At 51.3% G+C, this 25,387-nt stretch overlaps 1 long non-coding RNA gene and 8 other non-coding genes across 10 annotated transcripts; 5 read left to right on the forward strand and 4 right to left on the reverse strand.

Moving 5' to 3' along the window:
- Window positions 1-232: 232 nt before the first annotated feature.
- On the forward strand, window positions 233-12,686 carry LOC131513576 (uncharacterized). 2 transcript variants are annotated; one of them, XR_009262648.1, is made up of 5 exons: window positions 233-433; window positions 1,783-1,941; window positions 2,997-3,161; window positions 3,703-3,829; window positions 3,946-4,159. It is a non-coding gene; the product is annotated as an uncharacterized LOC131513576 (long non-coding RNA). The 2 variants fall into 2 exon arrangements; XR_009262649.1 differs by lacking the exons at window positions 3,703-3,829; window positions 3,946-4,159 and adding an exon at window positions 11,405-12,686.
- On the reverse strand, window positions 4,012-4,083 carry TRNAE-CUC (transfer RNA glutamic acid (anticodon CUC)). Its single transcript has one exon. It is a non-coding gene; the product is annotated as a tRNA-Glu (tRNA).
- TRNAF-GAA (transfer RNA phenylalanine (anticodon GAA)) lies at window positions 4,600-4,672 on the forward strand. Its single transcript has one exon. It is a non-coding gene; the product is annotated as a tRNA-Phe (tRNA).
- A 2,424-nt stretch (window positions 12,687-15,110) lies between the features above and the next one.
- Window positions 15,111-15,183, forward strand: TRNAM-CAU (transfer RNA methionine (anticodon CAU)). Its single transcript has one exon. It is a non-coding gene; the product is annotated as a tRNA-Met (tRNA).
- A 2,107-nt stretch (window positions 15,184-17,290) lies between these two features.
- TRNAK-UUU (transfer RNA lysine (anticodon UUU)) lies at window positions 17,291-17,363 on the reverse strand. Its single transcript has one exon. It is a non-coding gene; the product is annotated as a tRNA-Lys (tRNA).
- A 1,829-nt stretch (window positions 17,364-19,192) lies between these two features.
- On the reverse strand, window positions 19,193-19,265 carry TRNAM-CAU (transfer RNA methionine (anticodon CAU)). The gene has a single exon. It is a non-coding gene; the product is annotated as a tRNA-Met (tRNA).
- A 443-nt stretch (window positions 19,266-19,708) lies between these two features.
- On the forward strand, window positions 19,709-19,790 carry TRNAL-AAG (transfer RNA leucine (anticodon AAG)). Its single transcript has one exon. It is a non-coding gene; the product is annotated as a tRNA-Leu (tRNA).
- Window positions 19,791-23,538: 3,748 nt separating this feature from the next.
- Window positions 23,539-23,610, forward strand: TRNAQ-CUG (transfer RNA glutamine (anticodon CUG)). Its single transcript has one exon. It is a non-coding gene; the product is annotated as a tRNA-Gln (tRNA).
- Window positions 23,611-23,942: 332 nt separating this feature from the next.
- Window positions 23,943-24,048, reverse strand: TRNAL-CAA (transfer RNA leucine (anticodon CAA)). The gene is made up of 2 exons: window positions 24,011-24,048; window positions 23,943-23,988 (listed from the first exon to the last, which is right to left on the reverse strand). It is a non-coding gene; the product is annotated as a tRNA-Leu (tRNA).
- Window positions 24,049-25,387: the final 1,339 nt, after the last annotated feature.

Raw genomic sequence — 25,387 nt, forward strand, 5'->3', positions numbered from 1 at the left:
GGCAGTTTGGTCCATACTTGAGAATACGCTGAGGGCATTTTATGTCAGAAATAAGGTCGCAGTAAAGTTAGCTGCAGTTTCTGTTTGATCTGCTTTTATCTTCAAAACTTTCACGGAGTGTGTTTGCGGACATTCCAAGGAAGCCTAGCCTTTGGTACCATTTCCCACACCCGTTCCTGGGACTCACCGCACGTTCCCGCGGCTCCCGTCACTGCCGGAAACCGCAGACGCGCGTGCTCTCGCGGGGATGCTTGTGCTCTCGCGGTAACGCGCATGGTCTCGCGGGACATGCGCTGGAGGGTATGCGCGTACTCCCGCGGTCCTGGAGGCAGAGCTGTGGTGTCCTCGCGCGCAGGCTCTGGCGGAGGGCGTGGCGCCAGTCCCCTGGCGGCTGCCGGACCCTGGTTGTGGCCACATCCCCCCATCCTCCGAGGTCAGCATCCACGGCTCTCCTCTGTTCACACGGCCTCCGCCTCCTACAGAGGTCACCAGCTGCGCCTTACAGGGTCAAGCTGGAGCACCTCCCAAATAAGCGTGGAGGGCACACTTCACCTCCCCCACAGGAGCCCCAGGGCACCCCTGGAAACACTAGTTATTTTACTGGGGTTTGGCTGGACCGTCATCCTTGAGAGAGACCTGCGTAGACTCGGGTACGACCAGGCAGGTGTAAGGCGCTGAGGTTGTCTTGTGCAGCAATAACGCCCCTTGGAAATGTTGGCCTGATAACCTGCTGACAGAGTCCCAGCAGCCTTCCCAGGTGCGACAGCGCCCACACCTACTGTCCTTGACAACGTGTATCCACCTGGACAGGAATAGAATATTCCAGATGGCGGAATATTCACACTGCGGATGACAGGACCCTCTCCGGCCAGACCCAGGAGCCCCATACTCCCAGCCAGGCACGGGGTGTCTTGTTTTAAGTTGTGGTTAAAAACACATCACGCACAAGTGAGCATTTTAACCGTTTATAAGGGTAGAGCTCAGTGGCGTTAGGTACGTTCACATCCCGCTCCTTGCGTTCTCTGTCTCCTTTCCATTTTGTAAACAACCGGGGGATCACAACTCAGAGTCACAATTTGCCCAGAGAGCCCCACCCGGTGTGGGGGTGCCATCCCATCGATGGGGCTGGGTCATGTTTGTCCCTCTTCCTTTCTCCTTTGAATGGAGAGAAGGCGGTGCATGAAACAGCCAGTGACTGTGGAAGGAGGCTGAGGGTTTCCCTTGGGAAGCAGATGGGAGAGGGAGGGCAGGTGGGTGATTGATCAATGAAGTGTTAGTGTGGCTTCAACAAACAAATGTATGTCACAAAGTGATTCACTAGTATCTCCTCATCCTTAGTTGCAATACTCTGGTAATTACCTGCAAAACTTCTTCAGGAAAATGACTAAGAAAAAAGATTATCAAGAGAGCAGAAGCAACATAGTCACCCTCCCAGCTAAAGCCTCCCTTTCCCTAGTCCCACAATATATCCCTAGCTGGGAGCCCCCTTCCTCACCTGTGGTGTCTGCTGCCCTCACCTGGGCTCCCTGCCCAGTGCTCCCTGAATCCCTCCCCACGACAGCAGTGTCCTCTCCACCATCAGGACTGTGTACTCCCATGGGTCCTGGATCTCCCGACGCGATGGCCAGAGCTTGGTAGAGACCCACCACTTTGTGACCATATTTAATGCTTAGAGACACAGAGCAAGAATACCATCCTGCTACATGTTCATTGATTCAGTGTTTCACCAATTTCACCTTGATCCATCAAAGCACCAATCCAAAAACTGATTTCTCTCTCTAGTGTTTGCATTCCTGCATGATGAACTCAGAGGGGAAAACAGAAGGATGAAGTAAGCTGAGAGAGACTATACCAACAAGTGGACAACGACAGTCTACCCAGTCATTCAGCAAGTATTGACTGCTAGCTACAGAGGATAGTTTGCAGGGAGGGGGACAAAACGTAAGAGACTCTTAAATACAGAGAACAAACTGAGGGTTGCTGGAGGGGTTGTGGGTGAGGGGTGAGGGGTGGGCTAAATGAGTAAAGGGCATTAAGGAGGTCCCTTGGGAGGAGCATTGGGTGTTGTATGTAGGGGATGAATCACTACATTCTACTCCTGAAATCATCATCGCACTATATGCTAACTAACTTGGATGTAAAATTGAAAAAAACTATATATATATATAGATAGATAGATAGATAGATAGATAGATAGATAGATATAGATATATATATCATTAGATATATATCATTAGATATATATATCATTAGATATATATATCATATATATTAGATATATACATCATTAGATATATATCATTAGAAATAAAAAAGTATAGTTTGTCAGCTTCCAGTATATACGAGGCTATTCTGTGTCTTTCTGCCTTATGTTTCACAGGAAATCAGCCCTCTGGGCCTGAAGGTAATTGCTTCCTGAGCAATCTTTTCACATTGTCATATTTTGTCTTCTCTGAAGCAACAATCTTTGCTTCATTTCTTTTTATATCTATTTTTAGGGAGCAGTCTGGGTGGGAGCCCTGAATGTGCTTAATGTCTTTTTTTTTTTTTTAACTTTTCCACATAAAGCTAATTAGATTAGGGACAAGGGACTCTTCTTTGAAAGCTATATGGTTTTTCTCCTGTTATAAGCTGTTACTTTTTCTCCATGGAGAAAAAAATTTCCCTAATCTGTATCCTAGCACAGTAGGTTCCGTTTGCTCTCCAGACTGCTACCTGTGGGTTTTGGTTTTGTATATATAATCAGTGCCAAGCATAGTGCCCAGGTCTATGGTAGACAAACTTATTGGACAACTTAATCTTACATATGTGTCAAACTTTATTAACTGAGGGAGGTATTGGCAGGATGACAAAGGACTGCCCCAGCTCACAGAGGTTTGGGGAATTCATGACTTTATATAGAGGGGAAGGGGCGGGAATGTGAAACTAATCAGAAAAAGAGAACTGCTGCATTTAACATGATCATTAAAACACCGTGTCCCCACCTGTTGGTACAGTGAGATCGGGGCACCACGACCTCGTGTGGCAGCAGAGAGGTCACTGTGCATGGAACTCGAGAAATGAGGAAACAAGCACTACAACGTGGCTGCGATCTAGACGAGCCGAGTAAGAAGACTGGTGCCGCCGCGGGACAGACGGGACTTCACCGTCGGCTTCCCCAGGTGTGCGTTCAGGGACGCAGCGACCCCTCGTGCGTCCGTCCCGGCAGTTCCTCGGGCAGCTGTTGCCACCGACGTCCCGGGGAACAGGGCGTCTAGGGGGACAGGGCGTCCCGGGGGTCAGAGCCACGGGGGGGACAGAGCGTACCGGGGGAAGGGGGCGTCCAGGGTGGCACAGGGCGTCCGGGGGGAGGGCAGGGCGTCCCAGAGTCAGAGCCGCAGCGGGGGACAGAGCGTCCAGGGGGGAAGGGACACGGCGGGGGACAGAGCGTACGGGGGGGGGGGGGGGGGGGGAAGGCGTCCAGGGGGCCACAGGGCGTCCAGAGGGGCAGGGCGTCCAGAGGGGCAGGGCGTCCAGGGGTCAGAGCCACGGCGGGGCTGGGTGTCCCGAGTGGCAGGGAGGGGCAGGACGGGCTGCCAGGAAGGCTTGTCCGGGGCGACCCTGCTTGCATCAGCCGTCGCAGTCCTGGGCGCTCGAGGGGGTGGTGGGACACCCCCGCCTGGTGACTTCCCGGCCCCTCCCGGCCTCCTGCCCGTGGTCCAGGTGCTCAGCTCGTTCCAAAGAGCCCCGCAGGTGACCGCTTCCCTCCGAACTTCCCGGCTCCGGAGCCCTCCCGTGGGGTCGGGGCCGCGGGACTCTGGGAACCGCGCGGCGCTGGCAGTGCAGCCGGGTGAGCGTTCTCTCATCGTTTTGTTTACACCACGGAATTATGTTGTCATTTTGCACGTGCAACACCAACACTTGTGGAGGGTTGCAAAGATGCCTCACGTGAAAATGAAAAGTTAGTTCTTGTAGAATTGAATGCCAAGGGTACTTGCTCCTGCCGGCCCGGCGCAGGCAGAAAAAGTCACTTTCCCTGACCGGGAATCGAACCCGGGCCGCGGCGGTGAGAGCGCCGAATCCTAACCACTAGACCACCAGGGACGGTGCTGGAGGAGGCTCCGAACAACCCTACAGGCTGGATGCACCTGCCTCCGGCCTGTGAGCCGCTGCGCGACCTCGACTTCGGAGTCTATACCTGCGCGGGGGGGGGAATGATTATGTGAACCCCACCCGCAGGGGGGACGAGGCGCGTGTGGACCCCACCCTCGGGAGGACGAGGGGCATGTGGACTCTATCCTCAGGGGGGACGAGGAGCGTGTGGACCCCACCCGGGCCCCACCCGCAGGGGCGACGGGGCGCATGTGGACCCCACCCGCAGAGGGGACGAGGGACATGTGGACCCCGCCCGGGGTTCATGGCAGAGCTAAACCAGTCCTTAGGGCGGTCTTCATGGTAGCTACCTGGACTGTCTTCCGTGCCCCTCCTCGTAGATCGCGGAGGGATCCGACACGAAACCGTTCCTTTATCTTTGGTTTCCTCAACACGCTTCAGCGTGCTGAATACGTAAAGACTCCAGTGATAAAGTCATCTATCTTAGACGAGGACCGAGTGGGCGGAGCCGAAATAGCTCAGTTGGGAGAGCGTTAGACTGAAGATCTAAAGGTCCCTGGTTCGATCCCGGGTTTCGGCAAAGAGTTTTTTGTTTTTTTTTTTTGAGCCTGTAATAGTTAGAATATTGATTTTGACCCCAACAAGTGTGACAATATCCGTTCAACCGAAAAAAAAAAAAGAAAAAGGGCGACTTTTTCTGAAAACGTGCAGACCAGGAGGATGGTGCGATAAGGACGCCCTAGGAGAGGCCGGAAGAGAACGTGTAACGGGAGGAGCCAAAAGTGCTCAAGGAAAACCACTTCCCTCCCCTCTTCCCTGCGGCATCTGCTTCTCTGACTGCAGCTCGGCTCCGCACAAACCCTCCCTCTCTTCCCGCCCGCGGACTCAATCCCAGCACCCGGAGCCCGAGGCAGGAGGCCCGAGGCGCTCCTTTCCGCGTCATGACCCCCTCCCCCACCCCCAGCCCCATTCTCTGCCAAAGGCAGGGACTGCAGGTGTACAGGGGGAAGGGAAGTTTAATAGGAGGAATAGCAATTCCATTTTATTCTCCATTTCACGTCTCTTCAACAAATATTTATTGAGTGAGTGCGCTCCACGCAGCTCTGCAGAGCAAGAGAGGCAGGAAAGGAGAGCACAGGAAAGGTTCCCGGGACAGGGAACTGGCTGAGAATGTACCCCGCCGAGGCGGGGCGGGGCGGGGAGCGCGGCAGAGGGAGCCCAGAGGCTGCCTTAGCCTCCCTAGCCCTCCTGCTGACCTGCCCGCTCTGAGCTGGGCCCAGTCTTTGCCTTGCTTCTCAGAGAACAAGGTTTCCCTCATTTCCAAGGCTGATTAACACTCGTCTGAGCTTATGACCACTCAGCCCATGCCATGCTGCCCTGGGTCTTGACCTCTCCCTTACCTGCCTCTTTTCACAGTAGGAATACCTGAATTTCCATCTCCACACACCAAACACACACTTGCCCTCCTGCCTTGCCCTCCGGATTCTTCCCGGACTCCCCTTCACCCACCACCACACCCGTTGGAAGAACAGCATTTGTCTCCACTTCTTTGCCGCATCAGTCCCGCAGTAGCTGAGGTCTGCCCTCAGAGAACATTGCCCTGCACTTGCCAGCCTTCAAATGCCTTGGTTCTTTTTTGGCCCTAAATTAATGGTGTGCAGGCTGCACACTGCTGGTGTCCCTCCCTGCCTCCAGCGCCTTCCCTTGGTCCTGGGACTTCCACTCCTGCCATCCTTCTCCCGGCTCTGTCTGCTCCGCTTCTGACTCTCCTCTTCCCCTCCTGTAAGGACCCCTAGAAGTGGTTACTTTCCAGGTCCTGACCTCCATCATCTTTGAATTAAATTTTTAATTGTTAGACAACTGTAGATTCACATGCAGTTATAAATAAGGCACAGAGATCCCAACCAGGCACCGTTTACCTGGTTGCCCCCAGTGGTGACATCTTGCAAAACTTGAGTGCAATGTCACTAGTAGGTTGCTGATATGATAAAGTCAAGATACAGAACATTTCCATCAGCACTGGGATGTCGACCTTTTACAGCCACATCCACTTTCCTCCTGCCCCCCACCCCCACATATGTGGCAATCACTAATCTGCTTTCCATATCTATAACTGTAATTTCAAGAATGGGACATAAATGGAATCACAGAGCATGGAACCTCTTGAGATTGTCTTTTTGCACTCACTATGATAATTCTCTGGAGATTCATCTAGGTTGTTGAATGCATCAATGGTTTATTCCTTTTTCTTACTGAGTAGTATTCTCTAGTGTGAATTTACCACACTTTGTGTGAACTTCCTCCCACTGAAAGACATCTGGGGCATTTCCAGTTTGTTGCTATTATGAATAAAGCTATTATACACCTTTGTGTACAGGTTTTTGTGTAAATATCAGCCTGCATTCCTCTGGAGTAAATACTCAGGACTGCCAACTTGGTACTTGCATGTTTGGTTTCTAAAGAAACTGCCAAACTGCTTTTCAGAGTGGCTGTGCCGTCACCTGCCCACCAGCCGTGTACACAGCCTCATCAGTCTTTGGTGTGGTCAGTTTTACTCTAGCCATTCTGACAGGTACAGAATGATGCCTCGCTGTGGTGGTAATTTGTCTTTCCCTAGCAGCTAATGATGTGGAAACTTTTTTCATCTGCTTATTTGCATTTATGTACCTTCTTTGGTGAAATATCTCTTTAGGTCTTTTGTCCAATCCAGTAAGAACATTTGTGCGCAGGTTTTTGTGTGAGAAGCCGCTGAAAACAACTTGAAGTTTGGACTTGTTACCAACTGCCTTATTATATACTTGTCACAGCGTGCAATTCTTATGCAGCTGTATTTACAAAATGTGATACAGCCTTACTGCTTTGGGAAAGGCCCAGGGCACCATGGAGAAATCCCCGCGATAATAGGCTGGTCAGAAGAGTTTCCTCCAGTCCCAACTGACTGCACCACCCTCCCCTGCATCAAAACCTAAACATCAAACATAGGATAGTGTTTAAAAAATAATAATAATAATAAGACAACAGGCCCCAAAAGGAGTGGCTTATGCTAAGCACCATGTCACCAAAACAAGACTTAATTAGTTTTGGCTCTTCCAGAGATGGAATCTTAAACCAATCAATCAGGAATTTCCCAATCAGTGTAAGTGAGGTAGCCTGCCTGATAGACACCGCCCCCTCAACAAAAGAAGTTGGTAGCCAAAAAAAAAAAAAGGATTGTTCCGAGCAAGTGAACTTCCCATTGGGTAAGGGGCAGGAGAGTCTTAGGAGGATTACATCAACTTACTTTGTGGGGGGGGCGGGGGTGTTGAGAAGGCCCAAGTGACAAATTACCTCTTTGGTGCTGATCAGAAAATTCCCAACCGACCTGTTGAGACTTTCACTTCCAGAGGAGGCTGGAACTGCAGTCAAGGTAGGTGTTACGCCCAGGTTTGGTGACTTGGCCTATACAACACCATTTGGGGCCTGTGCTTTCTTTTGAACAATAAGTATATATTTGGTCTTTATTGTGTTCCTGGCACTGAGCTCCCACACCTCTTGGAATTTCCTAAATTGGGAGAACTACAGAGGTGTGCTTTGTTATGTTAATGAGGTGACTTTTGGATCCCCAGGGGACAGAGACTGGTTGCCAGGGAAACTAATCAGGAAATGCACCAGTTACTAGTTTAGCTCGAGAGAATCGGAGGTGCAATGGCCAGGCCGTTGGAGGGAAGGTAAGGATGAGGCGGTAACAGGAAGGATGACAGACCCACCTTGTGTAAAAGCCAGTCTCCAAAGACTGACCTGAATGTGGCACATCTGTCACCGACCGCCCTGTGGGCCGGTCCCAGTGAACCTGGGCTGACCTCCTAGAATGTCATTGAAGTGGCCCTGTGACATTTCTGTAAGAAAGGGTGGTTAGTTAGTCTCTAAGAGGAAGCCTGGAGGCCAGCCCGGAGGAGGCTGTGCACAGCGGTGGGGAAGGTCAGAGTCCTGGCCAGGCAGCACTCCCCGAGGACCCCCATCACACTAGACGGGCGAGGTGGCTACAAAGTGGGTCACAGTTCACACTACTCCTTCATTATAGGACATTAACATACCACAATCTCCTTCCTAAGGGAGCCAGGACAGGAACCCATAACCAAATAAGGAGGAAAAGAAGCATGTAGCCCTGCTTCCAAGAAAGCCCTGTCCCAAGTAAGAACATTCCAGCCCCTCCTTAACCGCTGTCAGTAAAAAATACAAACCCAACCCCCGGGGCCCGCAGCTCGCTCAAGCATGTTCCCGCGCTCTCTCTCTCTCTCTCTCTCTCTCTCTCCCTCTCACATCTCTAGAGTGTACTTTTTGAGGAGGGAGCAAAAGGCAAGCTGACAAGCTGCAAACAGCCCCCCCACCACTACCAACCAGGTGGGACATGTGTGATGTTCCTCGGGCTCTCCTGGATGCCCAAGAACAAAAAAGGGGGGAAACAAAGGGTTAACTAGAGATCACAGTCCTGCAGGACAGGAGTCTCTAACAGTTTACAAATGCCTTAGTAACTAACAAGAAAAGGCAATCTTATCCATTGTCTAATCTCCAGAAACCTATAGACTCTGTTTCCTGGAGCCCCAACATCACCCTCCTCTCCATAGTGATGTGGGAACAAAGGCAGAAGGAAATGGCAGGTAGAACTAAGTTTCCTTATAACCTGCAGCCCATTGACAAATACTTGAGAGTAAAACGTTTCTCCAGGAACCCCCTACTGTCTCAATGCTAATGCTTTGCTAGAGGGAAAACCACCATACCATGACACTGGCTAGGCCTCCAGTGTCCTGTGAATCTTCTCTAGCACATGAAAATCTCACTTGAAACTTCCCCTGTACTTTACCTGCCTCAACACCATAGTATATAACCAGTCTCTCTTCGTGGTCCTGGGCAACTCTTTCTGCCCACAGGTCCTGTCCCCATGCTTCAATAAAGTCATCTTTTTGCACCAAAGACGTCGTCTTCAGGAATTTTTTCTTGGCCGTCAGATCCAGACCCCACCATCACCGCAAAAACCTCATCACTCTTCACTTTAATAAACTTACGTGCTTGCGTCTCTCGTCCACTGCATTGTGTCTACTCTTGAATTCTCTCTCCTGAGGAGACCCAGAGCCTCAGCGATGTCTTTTGGACAGGCCAAGTGGAGGCCTCAGGGCCCAGGGTCTCCCCAGTTCCCCAACAACAGCTCCAGGCCTGAGGCCTGAGCCATAAGAACCCTTGCAGCTTCTCACTTGGTTTCCTGGAAAGCTCCCTCTCAGAACCCGGTAACCAGACTGTGGGAAAGCAGCCACGTGGCAAGGCCAAGGCAAGGCCCCCCAGGGAGCAGCTTCAGCTGAGTCCTTGTGTTATGGAACCAGGCTGGAACGCTGTCGGAAAAACCAAACAGCACTTGGAGATCTTGGTGGTTTGGAAATTTATTTAACACCGGCGGGCTCAAAGGAGACCATTTCTCCAAAGATCTGAGCCCCGAATGCAAGCAGGAAGGGTAATTTATAGTTGTCAGCCTCCATATCTGTGGAGGTTTTCTCGGGCACAGCAAACAGGGCAAGAAGAACCCAGAAGAGGGGTCTCCAAGCCAGAGACCAGAGCTTGTTTTAGTCCCATTGGCCATCTTTGGCGAAGTACTTTATTCATTTCTCCAACACTAGTAGATCAGAAGCATCAACTGCCCCTGCCAGTCAGGTTAGTGCGCCCTTGGGGACATCCCAACCCAATCATGCCTGCTGGGGAGGACTGGAGTTCCTGCTCACATCACCATGAAACAATTGCCCAGTCAAGCCCACAGAATCAAGAAAGAGAATAAAATGGGGTTTGTTTTGTTTTGTTTTTGTTTTTAGAAATCATAGCACGTTGCCGCAAACTTAATTGGCTTCAAGCAGCACAAACCTTGGACTCCTGTCGCCCCGGAGTCTGGTGTGGTCCCACCATGCTGAAATCAAGGTTTTGGCCAGTGCATTTCTTTCTGAGAGGCTTTAGACACTGATGTCTTTGTTTTCTGCTGGCTGTAGGCTAATGGCCATTCGTGACTTCCAAAGGCTACTAAGAGCCATCAGTGGGGTCCTTCTCAAATCACACTCCATGACCTACTCTCTGCTTCCCCTGCCACTTTTAAGGACTCTTGTGATCAAGGTCCTTGACCTTCATTGCATCCCCCAAGTCCCTTCCACCATGTAAAATTCACAAGGTTCCAGGGATACATGGATACCTTTGTTGGGGGGTGGGGGGGAGGCATTATTCTTCCTTCCACAAGCCTCTATGCTTTGGAACTCTTGTTTACACTTTTATAGATCATCAGAACACATTGTGAGCTGTGTCTTGACAATGCTCCAGACTTTAAACTTGACCTCAAAGACCATGCAGAGACCGAGGAGTGTCCTTCTGGCCAGAGAGGTTGGTGTAACTGGTATTTTTGCAGGCTGGTCCTGCCAGTACTGTGGGAGCTGGGCCACAGCTGACACACAGGTGCCTTTATGCAAATTATGTGACCCACATGGATGGATGAATTACAATAAAGTACCAAACGGGAAATGCCAACTCTTTTCAAGGTCTCAGGGCTGGGGTCTCTGGGCTCAGCCCAACATCAGCCCCTATTCACCTTCTCCACAATGGCTTGCAGGACACGTCAAGTGACAGGCCCTGAGTAGAGCACAGAAGAGGGAGAATCCATGGGACCAGGTCGCTGGAGGAACATGGCAAGTAAAACAGAACCGGGGGTTGAAAAGGACAGGAGCATGATGATGCCATTCACCTGCCATCATAGCAGCTGGTCTCCTCCAAGGCGATGCTTTTCTTATGAAGATGTGAGATTGGAAAACCAGGGTCTAAACAGAACAACAGGCCCAGTCCACACAGGTGGAGAAATGCCATTGTTCACTGCCACATGGGAGTCCCCAAGGTCAGAAGACAAGTTTGGAAGTGAATGAAAGGAAGCCAACAGAGCTGATGAGGACGTGTTGCTGGGAATCATCTCCTTAACATACTTGAGAACTGGCTCAGAACTGAGGGGTCTCAGCAGGTGGGGAGGACAGAGCAGGAGATTGAGGAGAAAAAGGAGGGGAGAAAAGGATAAGAAGACAATGACAGGAAGGTATTTCAGGATAAAATCTAGGCTAGACTAATTGTCAAAGAGGGAAAGAAATATTAACAATTCCCTTAATCTGAGAACTGTAGTTTCTTCCCCCTTAAGAATCACAGTTTCAGTAAATTTGCCTGCATGATTCTGTCAGGAGCCAACTTCTATACTTCCACCTTCCTCAGGTACATATGAAACTTGTGAGAAAAAATCCTACCCATGCTCTCTTCTCTTTCCCTGCAGAGAGAGGATACACCACAGCTTCCAAAACCTCGTTGAGCAAATGGGGCCCAGGTGTGCAAGCGGGATGCTGGTTCCCTCAGCCCTTCCTGCCATCCAACCCTCCTCTCTCTAGGCTTTTCACTGCTGAAGGTATTCTCTCCCTCCTCCCCTAGTGTTTCTCAATTTTTTTCTAGTAGGATCCGTAATTAGAAACGCTATTCACATCACAACCCTTACTTATTTGTAATGCATGCTGACATTTTGCAACCTATTCTTTCATCTAAATTGAAATTCTAGTTGTGATCCACTGAAGTGATTCATGGCCCACAAGCATCACAACCTGCAATTTGAAAAACTCACCACCTTTGACCTTACACTTAAACTTCAAGTACCAACCCAAGATGTAAATTTCAATTATATCTTATACTGACCACTTCTTGCCTTTCTGTCTCATTTTCTCTTGCCTACTGGCAAATTATTTAACGTGTCTCTTTCCTCCTCACCTCTACACCTCCTTCCATATGCAGCCCAGGTTTCATGGGTAGTCATTAGAATTACTAGCAAGGATAGCCTTCATTTCCTTTCCCCACTCCCAGCCCCTGGACAAATCAAAAATGCGCCACCACTTTCTCCAGACTCTGACTATCTGTGGGTCAAGAACACCCCTGACTGTGCTCCTCTTTTTAACCCATTCTAAACCAGACTTCTCCCCCCACTCCACAGAAACCCTCTTGTGTCTCCGCAGACTCTATGCTGAGAAATCCAGTGGTCAATTCTCAATCTTCAGTTTGCCCACTTCTCAGGAGCATTTGGCCCAGTTGATATTTCCTCTTCACAAAAACACATTCTTCACTTTGCTTCCAGAATACCACACCCTCCCAGTTTTCCTTCTACTTAAACACAGTTCCTTACTTCCTCATCTTCCCAACCTCTAAAATTTGGAGTTCCCCAGGGCTCTGATGTGAGTCCACATACGTTCTGTATGTACACCCGCTGCCTGCCTGAGCTCACCTGATGACGTGACGGTAAGAACCCTCTGCCCTGATGCTTCCCATACTTAGACCTCCAACCCCATTTCCCACCAAGTGTAGTCAGTGATGTGACTGATGTCTCCTCCACTGAATGTCTAAAAGGCATGTGCTCACAGATGCCTTGATCTGCTCTCCAGCCTACAGAGCTGCTCCTTCTGCATTTGTCCTCATCTTGATAAAAACACAGCAGTAATTTGTTTTTCTTTTATTTGTTTATTTATCTTGAAAGACAGCAAGTTGGGGGAGGGCAGGGAGAGAGAGAATCCCAAGCAGGGTCCATTTGCACTGTCAGTGCAGAGCCCGAAAACACAGCAGTAATCTGAACTTGTGAAATAAAACTTGATTTTAAATAAGTTATACTTTTAGTAAATAAATCAAAAAAGTCCTGTTTCACCTGTTTGGCTGCCCTTTCCTGTGAACATTTTCTTTCTTTCCAAAGCAGTGTTATTTCCCGTCAACACGAGTCTGTGTCTGCATGTGTGTGTATAAACTTTTGTCACAATCTACATCATACCATCAAACAATGTTGGAGAAAGAGCATATAAATTTCTGTTTTATTGTGGTCCTTTTCGCTACTCTCACCCTCAAAGTGTTTCCAAATTAGAGGATATTCTATCTCACACTTTGAAAGTGAAGGTTTGACAGGAAGCCAGCGGTTTGACATTTTTTCCTATGGCAGATGGTACACAATAGCCATCTGGGAGGCACATGCCTCGGTCCATTTCTATGAAGTCGGAAATCTCATTCAGTTCTTCTGCACATTTTGAAGAAACTACACAGTGACCATAAAGCTCCAAAAACCACAACAGCCTCAATATCACGAGGAAACAAACACAATTATTTTTTAGCAGTGCTGTGTACAAGGTGTGCAGAACACTTACCAGATAATATCTTTTCATTTGCTTTGGTAAAAAGTTTGTAGGCTAAATAGAATTTGTCAAAATTTACATTTGTGCTTTTTGCCAAATATACAGATAGGCGGGCAAGGTCTAGTTTGTATTTTTTTTTTAACGTTTATTTATTTTTGGAACAGAGAGAGACAGAGCATGAACTGGGGAGGGGCAGAGAGAGAGGGAGACACAGAATCGGAAGCAGGCTTCAGGCTCCGAGCCATCAGCCCACAGCCTGACGCGGGGCTCGAACTCATGGACCTCGAACTCATGGACCGTGAGATCGTGACCTGAGCTGAAGTCGGACGCTCAACCGACTGAGCCACCCAGGCGCCCCGGTCTAGTTTGTATTTGAACAAGATACCAACAACCATTTGTTTTATCTATCTGGTAATTTCGTTAAATCTACATACTGACCGAGAAGAAGGTTTTCAATGCCATGATGCAAATAAAAGGCATAGGGGCTGGGGGAAATCTTCTGTCTTGCTGCTGTATTTTGACGCATGGCTTAAAGTGATAGCACATTGCAGACAGCAAGGTCCTCTGTGGAATCAGCTCCAGGCTACAAGGGGCCAGCACGTGGTACTAATGTGTCCTCTCTAGTTCATGCACCTGCTGCAACCTCTGATCAGGAAAGAGAGCAACCAATAAGATCATGCCTGTTTTTTCCTAGTATTAGACCCCATGCCATTTTCAACTGTTAGTGTCATTTGGGAGGTGAAAGATCTTTGGTTAGAACGTCATCGGACTTGTGGACTCAGTGTCCCTGTGCAGGTCCACACCTCCTCCTCCCCCGTGGGGGGTTCCAGATCCGCTTCTCTAGTGAGGTGCTCCCTGTTTTGATTACCTGGCTCAACCAGTTGTACCTGCTTTTTCATTTTAGAGCTTTTCACGATGTCTGGGTCGCACTGGGGCTCATACGGCAATCATTCTCGTTTTCATTACCGGATCTCTTAGAAAATGTGGTCACACTATTCACAGTCTTAAAAATCACACTAGCATGAGAATGAACAAGTCACTGGGTGAAAGGCACAGCCCCGGGGAATCAGTCCATGACATTGCACTAGCCTGGCCTGGGGACCGATGGTGGCTGCACCCGTGCTGAGCACAGCAGAGGGTACAGACTTGCCTGGTCGCTGTGTTGCACGCCTGAAACGAGCACCTGTGTGTGTCAACTATGCTTCAATTAAAAGTACTTAAACTGCAGAATTTGATTCAAAGCACGCGAGTTAAGCTACAGGCAGAACACAGCTGCTCCAAAAATGCTCACTTGGCATATTGAAGTCATTCGGAGGGCGTGTCTCTAGAATCCCAAACTACAGCTTGCAGACAGGCAGGGGGACAGGGACTCAGGAGCACGAGTCGGACGGACGACAGGGGCGGGGAGAGGGGGGGCAGGCACTCAGGTGCTGGAGTCGGACAGACGACAGGTGCGGGGGTGGGACAGGGACTCAGGTGCGGGAGTCGGACGCGCCGCAGCCACCCCTCCCCGGACGCCTCAGCGTCTGGACCGCGCGGCCGGGGGTGGGGGGAGGCCGCGAACGGGCGGGACCTGGGGCTCCTCCTGACACTGGGGGCCGCAGTCGTGTGTGTGCAAGGTGGTCCCGCGGGCGGGCGGGGTCCCCGAGGGAGTTCGGGACAAGCTGGGGCGGGGGGCGCGCGTCCGGGTCCTGGGCCTCGGCCTCCGTGGGCCCGAGGGTTTGGCAGCTCCGGCCGGAGGGCGTTTTCTGCCCGGGGCGGGGACGGCGCGAAGCTGGGCCACGTGCAATCTGGGTAAAACCGTGCGCGGAGGGCAGTTCGCCACCTGCCTCCTTAGCGCAGTAGGCAGCGCGTCAGTCTCATAATCTGAAGGTCCTGAGTTCGAACCTCAGAGGGGGCAGCTCACTTTTGCGCCCTGGCGGGTGGACCCGAAGTCCCGGGGCCAGGGAGAGGGAGGGGGTCTCAGTTTTCTGGCTCCTGGGCCGTCTACACCCGCCGCGACTTATCCTCACCTCTTCCCAAGAGCCAGATCTTGCGTCCGAGTCCCTCTGATTTCCGTTCTTCCTTGGAGCAGTGGCCTTTACCGGTGCCACTCAGTGTGTTGCAAACAAGATGGGACGAGGAAACGAAAACCTGACCTTCAGTTTTCCCAGCGAGGCCTGTGGCCTCCTCTCACATACACCGCAGGTCCTGGCCGCGGCCTCCGGTGTAACCCGGCCCTGACTACTTTCCCACCTACACGCACCGCGCTGGCCCGTGCTCCACAGACATGCGTGTCCGGCGTTGCTGAGACCACCCCGCGCCGGGAAGACTCAAGGAATGGTTCTTCCCCAGGACCTTCAGAGGGAGCGCAGCTCTGTCAATACCTTGATTTTGGACTCTAGCCTCCAAAACGTAATTAATCACTTGATTTCTGCGAATAGAAAATTAAGCTCTAATTGTGTTAAGCCACACAGTTGGTGGTGATTCGAGCCTGCAGCCCTAGAAAATTAACACACCACGCCTTCTCGGCCTCTGACCTCCCAATATATCAGAGCACCTGTGTTCTTTTCTTCACAGCACTTACTGCTGACCTGCCTCGTCCTTTTATTCAACACGCTTACTATCACCCACCCATGCCCTTACCCTGTACACTCCACGAGGGTCCTCCCGATGTGTTTTGTCCACTCCTGTAGCTCCGGTGCGTATACCTCACTACCTGACCATGAGCCCTCGTCAAATAAATCCACGAGTTAATTAACATTTTAACTCTTTCTGTCTTCCTTCCATATTCCCTATCACTCTCTTACTCCAGGCAATCAACATCTCAAATTTGGATCTTTGCAAACTGCTCACAGGGGACACACCTACTGAAATCCATCCTGCAGGCCACACCTCTCTGGCTTAGTGCTGGGAAAAGACAGGGCAAGACTTGGATTGTTCCCGCAAAACGTCTGGGCCTCCAAGACTTTGTATTTTAGGAGAGCTCTCTCAACAGGCCGCCGGGATGCAGACTCAACACGGCACATCTCAGTGTCTTCAGGCCCCTCAGCCTCTGGTTCCAGAAGCCTGTATCCTCACAGCTTAACGGATGCACTCAAAGATTTGGGAGACACCAGAGGGCTGGATGGGCTAGATCTTCAAGCAGTTCCTTAGAGAATGATCCTTCCTGGTGCCATCGCTGTTCAGAATCTGTTCCTCTCCTTTGCAGAAACAGAAACCATGTTAATTCACCCCAGAGTTTTTCAGGCCTGGAGGACAGACACACTGTAACCAAATGTCAGAGACATTCCAAGCCAGGGTGTGAACGTATTTCAGCCACATCTGTAGTCGATTAGCATAATCTCATCTATGTCAAGCAGACTGCAGTGGAAATCAAGTACATTGGAAGGTTGCTCCATGCATCAGTGATACAAATCAAATATCAATGAGTATGATATCAGGCAATGATGGTCTTGGCCCATGTGGTTGGCCCCAGGGCAGACATGGAAACCCTGAGTTCTGATCATAGCATGCTATTTTCTTAAGCAAGTTTACAATATTACGACACCCTTACAGAATAGTGTACAATACAAGGCTACATGAGAGTTCTGTCTAATTTGTATCCTTGTTACCCTTACTGAACTTGAACTGAATATCCAAAAACCTTCCTCAGCCCTTCACTTACAAACCAACTCTTAAAGACACCTGTGCCTCACTCAGGAATCCTACAAACAGCCAACCACATCCTTTACAAAGTGGGTGTAGTAACTACTCCAGCCTTTTTTTTTTTTCACTTAAATGAGACTAATAGGCAAAGATTATGATCCTGGTGCTATGTTCATGTTAGTTCCATTCACAAAGATCTCAGCTGTCTACATTAGTAGAAATCCCAGGTATTCCTACTATCTTTACTTTGTATGGGAGTCACTTACCCATTTTGTTAGCTGAAATATTTGACCCTTGGGGGTGTTGCGATTTACCTAATCTGTCCCTGTTTCTGCACAAAACATCGCCTTCACAAAGGTGGAGCCTGACACCAGCAGACACGCCCGAACAGGGACTTGAACCCTGGACCCTCAGATTAAAAGTCTGATGCTCTGCCGACTGAGCTATTCGGGCCCCTGCTACAGTGTGTTTCCTCCATGTCCTAGTGTGAAATAAGTGTTTTGTCCAGAGTGCAAATGTCTTCCTTTTTGTTCATTCATTTATTATTTCTAACCCTTCCCTTTAAATTCTGTCCATGTTCCTTTTCCTTATTCCCAACCCTATCTTCACTCCTTTGAACATGGCTCCAGACTATTTGTGGCCCCAGGTCACTGGGGAAAAGCAACTTACCAATCATCCACCAAAGACTGTCCTGTGGCTCATTTCTAGGTATGTGTTTATTCGTGCCACCATTTAAAGCAGATTTGCCGTGGTCTTCACAACTTCACTATGATAACATAAAGTGGAAAATGTTAATGGACTTAAATCAGGATAAAGGAATAGAGGCAGAAAATTAAGAAAAAAGTATGCTCACTGTACATAGAGCCCCCCACCCTACCCACATCTCCAGTTCAGCCGACGGTAAAGGGACGGCACCTTTTCAAGGGGTAAGAGGACACTTCTCCCGGAAGTGTTGTCTAAACAGAGAATCGGAGGGTTGGTATAAGACGCTGGACAAAAATGTGACTCCCGCATCCCAGGAAGAAGGAAGAGCACAGCACCTTCAAAGAACTGAAAGCAGACCTGAGGTGCTGGCAGGCAGGGCGGGTAGACGGTGGGGGAAGAAGGCAGGGACACACCCGAGAGGACAGGTCCTGAGGTTATGGCAGGAGTGTAGACTGGAGAGCTCACCCCTGCAGCAATGCCTAGGTACTGGGCATTTCAGGCAGGGAGAAACAACCTGATCAGAGATGATCCTGGAAAGCGTATGCTGGCTTCACATAAAGAATGGGCCAGAAGGGGGCAAGACGTGATGGGGACCCACGGAGCCGTGCAGATTTGGCCTGGTGGCTCTGAGGCAGTAGCTGAACGGTGCAGAGCACGTCCTAGACCCAGGACTCCAACATGTTGTTCACCTGACTGCATTGAGGTCTCCTGGCAAAGGGGTGGGACCTGTGGGAAGGGCAGAGGCCCAGCCCCAGCATCACAGCACAGAGAGCACAAGGATGGGCTTGAAAGCTGAGAGGGAATGGATTCACAGGAAAGGAAGGACACAGCTTTGCCTGGCACATAGTAGGCCCTCAGTAAACACCTGTTGAATATTTCCTACACAATAGGCTGAGAGGCTAAGAGCAAGATACTAAATTTCAATCGTGTTCATTTTTGTGTGAGTTGGGTGTTTATCTTGACTCTCAAAATATCACTTCAGTGTGTTCGCTTCTTGTCTCTCTGTGGGTGACTTAGAGTCCAGTAAACGGTAAAAGAGCAGGAGAAGGGGACAATGTGGTGAGACTGGGGGCAGAGTGGGTACGGATTCCCTGTCTTGTGGGATGTCCCTGGTGACCTAAGCAATTCCAGAAGAATGGTGAGAGAGGACCAATCGGTAATTAATAACAAAGGATTGCACCCCATGGTACACCCCCCCCCCCCCAAACAGCCCTCCCTCCGCGCCTCCTCTCTGGGCCCCAGAGCCACTAGGTTTCTTGACCCTGGTGTTTTTGTAACAAAAACAATTGCCAGGCCTATCTGAAAGGCATTTAAATAATGTCCTGGCTGTGTCTGAAGTTGGTATAAAAAACAACCGTTAGAATTTTGGAGCATTTGGTTCTCGGTGGAAAGTCACTATTTTGTAACTGAGCGTCACATGGCCCCGTTACACAACAGTGAATTAATTGTCCGTCAGCCTTACCAGGCGATTCCCGCGGTTGAAAAAGTACACTTGTGGGAGAAAGGGATGGAGAAGGAAGGCAGACTCGTCCCCCACCCCATCCCCCGCATTGTCGTGGGGTCGGGGGAAAAATACGTGCCCCCTCTGAGGTTCGAACTCAGGACCTTCAGATTATGAGACTGACGCGCTGCCTACTGCGCTAAGGAGGCGCTTGTCGTTCCTCTGCGGACACTCCTACAAACACACCGCAGGACCCAGCTCCTGGGTGGGTCGGGGTCGTGGCTGCGCCGGACAGGGAGGGGCGGAGGTCACGCTGCGGCCGCCCCGGGGCACCTCGTCCGGGCGCGATCGGGGCTTGCGCTCCTTCCTTGGCTGCTGCTGCTGCTGCTGCTGCTGCTGCTGCTGCTGCTGCTCCGCAGCGGCTCCGGGGCCGGACCCGGACGGCGGGACTTGCTCGCTCCTGAGGCCGGGGGGCTCACTCTCTGCCGGCGCCTGGCTCCCGCGCGGGTGAAGATCGGACAACGCCAGGAAGCCGAGTGCGCGGGTCGAGCGCGCGACCTGGGGCGGACGGAGGGGGCAAGGGGCACGCGGGAGGGCGGGACCTGCGCGACCTTGAGGTCAGGGAAGCGCGGGCAGCCCGAACCCTCAGGGCGGTAGCGTGGCCGAGCGGTCTAAGGCGCTGGATTAAGGCTCCAGTCTCTTCGGGGGCGTGGGTTCGAATCCCACCGCTGCCAGGATGCTTTTACTGCTCTGTCCACGTACCTGCCCGCTCCTTCGCTCCCCGCTCTCGCCAGAGTCCCCCAACAGGGCATCGGCCCCCAGTCCATGATGACAGTGAGCGAGCCGCACATCGGCTGTGCGGGGTGGTGACCCACCGATCCCGAGTACCCAACGTGTGGCACACCTCCACTTTACTGCTTTGTTTTAGAAATACTTGGGTGCCTTCTTCGTGCGCTGCGTCCTCGCGGGGGCTTCCTCCGCTCCTGCGCGGTCCACTTGCTTCTGCCCTCAAGGTCTCGGCTTGGAAGGCGCTTTCCCCAGGAAGCCTTCCTTGATCTGTCCCTCCAGAATTCCAGCCAGTCAACGAAGGCACGTGAGGAACGGGAGTGAGGTTCCCTGTGCCGGTGCCTAGGAGGGGGACAAGCATTAGACACTTAATGGCCCCTGGATGACACAACTTCCGCAGAGAATGAGCTGAGTGACATTCTAGATCTGCTATCAGGACAAAGAATGTAATCGAACATACGAGCGCACAAGGTACAGGGAAGGACGCGATTCCAACCTTTCAGGGGCTCACAGTGTCAGAGGAGAGACAAGGGTGGGGGAGGGACTTGTTAGAGTGAGTTCTTGTGTGTCTCATGAATCGAATAAGCGGATCCATGAATTTATGAATGAACTTTTAAAACCCCAATGTGGCAAACACAGTAAAGGAGCAACGCAGCGCGCTGGGGAGGACGCAGCAGGCCCGGGCGTGGCCAGCCTTTCCGCGGCCGGCTTCCCTCATTTGCGCCTCGCGTTTGGTGGCCCGCTCCCGCGGGCACGCCCGGGGCTCTTGGTGGCCCACCCCTGTGCGCACGCCCCAGGCACGCTCCGCTGTCGCTCAGTCGGTCTCTTGGTATTTACCAGAACTTTCGGAAACTTTTGTGTAGTTGTCTGCTTTTCCTCACGTGTCATAAGCTTCGTCAGACACACAACCACATTTCTCTTGCTTCCCCATGTCATGAAAACTACGTACACGTTTGTGTTAAATTCCAATGAATAAATATGTGAGAGAATAACTTGCTAATTTGTGAGGAGAGCAGGGTATACAGAGCTGAGGACCCAGCTCTGGCAGGGCCATGTGTCCCGAAGGCCCGTTTCTACAGGACACCCCTGGTGAACTGGGTTGTGGGCGGCTGACTACACCACACTGACCTGATCCTTGGGGGTTCGCTCTGCTACCAAGTAACTGCAAGCCATTCTTGTTTAGGTCACCAGGGACCAGCTTGTTTCTGGACTGTGGGGCCCAATCATCTCTCCCCTTCCCCAGGTAGCTCCCCCTCTGTGTCTTCATTTGTTTGCTTCTGCCCTGCAGTATTTGTTAGCCACGCACGGGCAATCCAAGGAAAGGGTGCAGCCTTTTAAACTCCACACTCAAAAATAAACCAACCCCTTGCCTTCTTTTCCAGGTCTTACCCACTGTCCTTGCCTAGGGAATAAATGTGCCAAGGTTGAAAACCCAGTCATTCGTACCCCTCCCCTTGCCTATCCTCAGAATATTCTGGCATCCTTTCAAAACGAGTGGACACTTTCTTTTTCTTTAAGAAATAAGGATGTAGCTCATCCAAAAAAATAAAAACAAATAAATAAATAAATACAGGATGCCCCCTGAGCTGGGAAAAAAAAGACGGGAATTATTGGATCTAAGCTAGCTTAGACCATCTTTTAAAGACAGAGAACTCATGAAGAGGGAGAGTTATATGTGTGGACACTTACAAGAACTTTACAGTCACCTGGCCAAAAGTCCTTGGGTTTCACTGCTTCTCTCTACACCATATTTAATAAGCAGCTACTTTGTGACAGGCACCTTGCTCGGCTGGAGATCGAGCAACAGGATGAATTACAGAAAATGACTCAGGGATTCCTTAGCAACTCAGCCTTGGGAGACTACCAGAGGCACATTGAGAACATGACCAATACTTAATATTTAGGTTGAGTAAAGAGTAATTTGTACCTGAATATTTCATGCTGTATATGTGATCTCTTTGTTATGTGTTGTTCTTACAGTTACTAGGTAAATAATCATGGTGTCTTAACAAAGTTAAGATTTTGAAAAATAAGTGAGTATGTCTAGCACGATCATGTCCTTCCGGTCTTGGTCACCAACGCCTGAGGACGCCTATGTAGGGGTCCACATGAACACTGGAGTGTCCACTGGGAGCCGTGACCTGGCCGGCACAAAAACCAAGCAAAACCAAACCAAATATGCATCAGTCATCCCCTTTAGGCTTGTCAGATTTAGCCTATGGAGGAATGGGAAAGGAAACCCTCCCGAAAGTCTAACCCTGGGCTATCCCTCTGAGCAGTCATGCTCGCATCCTTTCGTCTACACCTTCAAGCAACAAGAACTGATGAGACTTCTATGCCCTAGCAGACTTGGGGCATCAAAGAGGAACGAGACCGGGTCTGACACTTAAGACATTTTGCAGTGGGAGGACACATGTTCAAATTCCGAGCCCATGATTACAGCTGAGCAGGGAGGTGCCAAGAAAGTCTAAGGTTGCTCCAAAGGCCTTGGCAGGTATTTTGAATAAATAACTGAGGCTATAGAAAGGAGATGTTGTATTTTTCTTTTCTCCCTTTTGAACTGTGAGATGAAAATCCAATTGATTTTTGCATGGATCAGAAATGAAGGCAAACTCAAAACCACCAGAAGTAAGAATATCCTTAGGACTCCGTGCTTCCCCTGACATCGAGGGTAAGAAACCTGGGGGTTCGGCCCAGTGGAAGGTCAGTGCGAGCCCCCTCCCACCACCTGCCCCCCATCTGCCTCTCTTGTATTTGTCTTTTCCATCGCCTTCAGGCTGGAAAGTGTAGGAATTTTTCCATCTGCCAGAAAATGCCTTCATAAATTTAAAAAAGAAAGAAAGAAAGAAAGAAAGAAAGAAAGAAAGAAAGAAAGAAAGAAGAAAGAAAGAAAGAAAGAAAGAAAGAAAGAAAGAAAGAAAGAAAGAAAGAAAGAAAGAAAGAAAGAAAGAAATTAGGAGGAAGAGGCAGAGCTTTTGTTTAAAGTGGTGCTTGATTCCTCAAAAAACTACCCTAGACCCAGCAATAGCACCACTGGGTATTTATCCGAAGGATACAGGAGTGCTGATTTAAAGGGGCACAAACAGACACCCCAATGTTCATAGCAGCACCATCAACAATAGCCAAAGTATGGAAAGAGTCTAAATGTCCATCAACTGATGAATGAATAAAGAAGACGTGGTTTATATACACAATGAAATACTAGTTGGCAATGAGAAAGAATGAAATCCTGCCATTTTCAGCAACGTGGATGGAACTGGAGGGCATTATGCTGAGTGAAATAAGTCAGGCAGAGAAAGACAGATATCATATGTTTTCATTCATATGTGAAATTTAAGAAACAAAACAGAGGAACATGGGGGAAGGGAAGGAAAAATAAGATAAAAACAGAGAGGGAGACCAACCATAAGAGACTCCTAAAAACAGAACAAACTGGGGTTACTGGAGAGGACGTGGGGGGAGGGGCTAGATGGGTGATGGGCATTAAGGAAGACACCTGTTGGGATGAGCACTGGGTGTGTATGTAAGGGATGAATTCCTGGGATCTACTCATAAACTCTACGCTGGGTGCTAAATAACTAGGATTTAAATCAAAACAAACAAAACTGGTGAAATGGTGTCTCATTTTCAATTGTTAGGACAAGGCCACAGGAGGAAGTTTTCAGATGGATGGTGCACAAGGCCTTCTTCACGTGGGGTTCCATGGTGTAATGGTTAGCACTCTGGACTCTGAATCCAGCGATCCGAGTTCAAATCTCGGTGGAACCTTCCTATTTCCGGTCCTTTTACATGACTTCACTCCCAGGCCTGGACTTTTGCGTTGCTGCGTGGCCAGCCCAGGCACTCAGGGAAGGCCGTGCCCACCGAACAAAAAGCACGCCGAGGGCAGCGAGGTCGCGGGGGACAGTAACCAGCACGGGGGAGTGGGTAAGGGGGTGGGCGGGAATGGGGGAAGTGGATGGGGGGGGAGGGGAAGGGAGGGGGGGAGGGGAGGGGAGGGGGGGAGGGGAAGGGGGGGATAGTAAGCGGACAGACTTCACGGGCCGCAGAAGGAAAGCGCAGCTCAAACCGAGGACGAAAACGGGGGTAAAAAAGGCATGTGTCAGAAGTGGGATTCGAACCCACGCCTCCACACGGAGACCAGAACCCTCGAACCGAGGAAGCGAAGCTTGAGTCTGGCGCCTTAGACCACTCGGCCATCCTGACACCCGGGGGTGCGCTCTGCGCGCGAACAGACTCTTTCGTCGTCTCCAGCGCGCGCCCCGTGCGCGCCCCCGGGGTTCAGTGCTGTGTGGGGTGGGTCCCTGGAGTGGAGGCGCTGCGCCCCTTCCTCGGCGGGTGGGAAACTCCGAGCTCCGGTGCTTTGCTCCCCGCCGAGGCTACGATTGGGGTCCCTCCCCGCGCTCTGCCCTCCCTGCCCCGTGGGTACCCCAGGGCGCAGGACGCTGGCACCCGGAACGACCCCAACTAGCCCTGGAGAAGCCGTTCGTCTACCAGCAGCGCAGAACGGGCGGAGCTCAGCGCGGGCGGGCGAGCGGGTGTAGACCCAGGGAGAACAGCGGCTGTCGGTGTAGACTGCAGCGGGGAGGGGCGGGGCGGGGAAGGTCCAGGACCGCCGGTGGCTTCGCGCGCGGACGCGGGAACCCGGCGCGGCAAGGAGACGCGCCGCTGGGCTCTGGCGCCCCCTGCCCGCAGATCCCAGAGCCCGGGACAATCCTGTTCTCCCAGAGCCCCGGGGACTTCCCTGTCCTCTCGGGGCCCCGGGGATGGTCCAGTTCTCCCAGAACCCCGGGGACGGTCCTGTCCTCCCAGAGCCCCGGGGACGGTCCTGTCCTCCCAGAACCCCGGGGACTTCCCTGTCCTCGCGGAACCCCGGGGACGGTCCTGTCTTCCCAGAGCCCCGGGGACTGTCCTGTCCTCTCGGAGCCCCGGGGACGGTCCTGTCCTCCCAGAACCCCAGGGACTTCCCTGTCCTCGCGGAACCCCGGGGACGGTCCTGTCTTCCCAGAGCCCCGGGGACGGTCCTGTCCTCCCAGAACCCCGGGGACTTCCCTGTCCTCGCGGAACCCCGGGGACGGTCCTGTCTTCCCAGAGCCCCGGGGACTGTCCTGTCCTCCCAGAGCCCTGGGGGATGGTCCTCCCGGAGCCCCGGGGACTGTTCTCCTGAAGCCTGGGGACTTTCCTGTCTTCCCACAGCCCCCGGGGATGGTCCTCCCAGAGCCGCGAGGACAGTCCTCTCGGGGCCGCAGGGACGATCCTCCCAAAGCCTGGGGACTGTCCTTCCAGAGCCCCGGGGACTGTCCTCTGCATCCGCCTGGGGCCGGGGCTGGGCTGGGCTGTGCTGGCATCACGGAACAGACCCAGACCCTTGACCCTTGGAGGCCCCGCACCCACGCGGCCAGGTCCCCACATCAACCTTCTCCACCCCAGGGATTCGGCAGCTGGGCTCGTAGTCCTCACTTCAAACAGGAACCATCAGATGTCTGGGAAAATATTTCTGGAATAAAGACAAAACCAACAGGTAGGAGGTGGGACGAGAACTAAG

Source organism: Neofelis nebulosa, chromosome 6 (assembly GCF_028018385.1).
Source record: "Neofelis nebulosa isolate mNeoNeb1 chromosome 6, mNeoNeb1.pri, whole genome shotgun sequence".
Classification (NCBI taxonomy): Eukaryota; Metazoa; Chordata; class Mammalia; order Carnivora; family Felidae; genus Neofelis; species Neofelis nebulosa.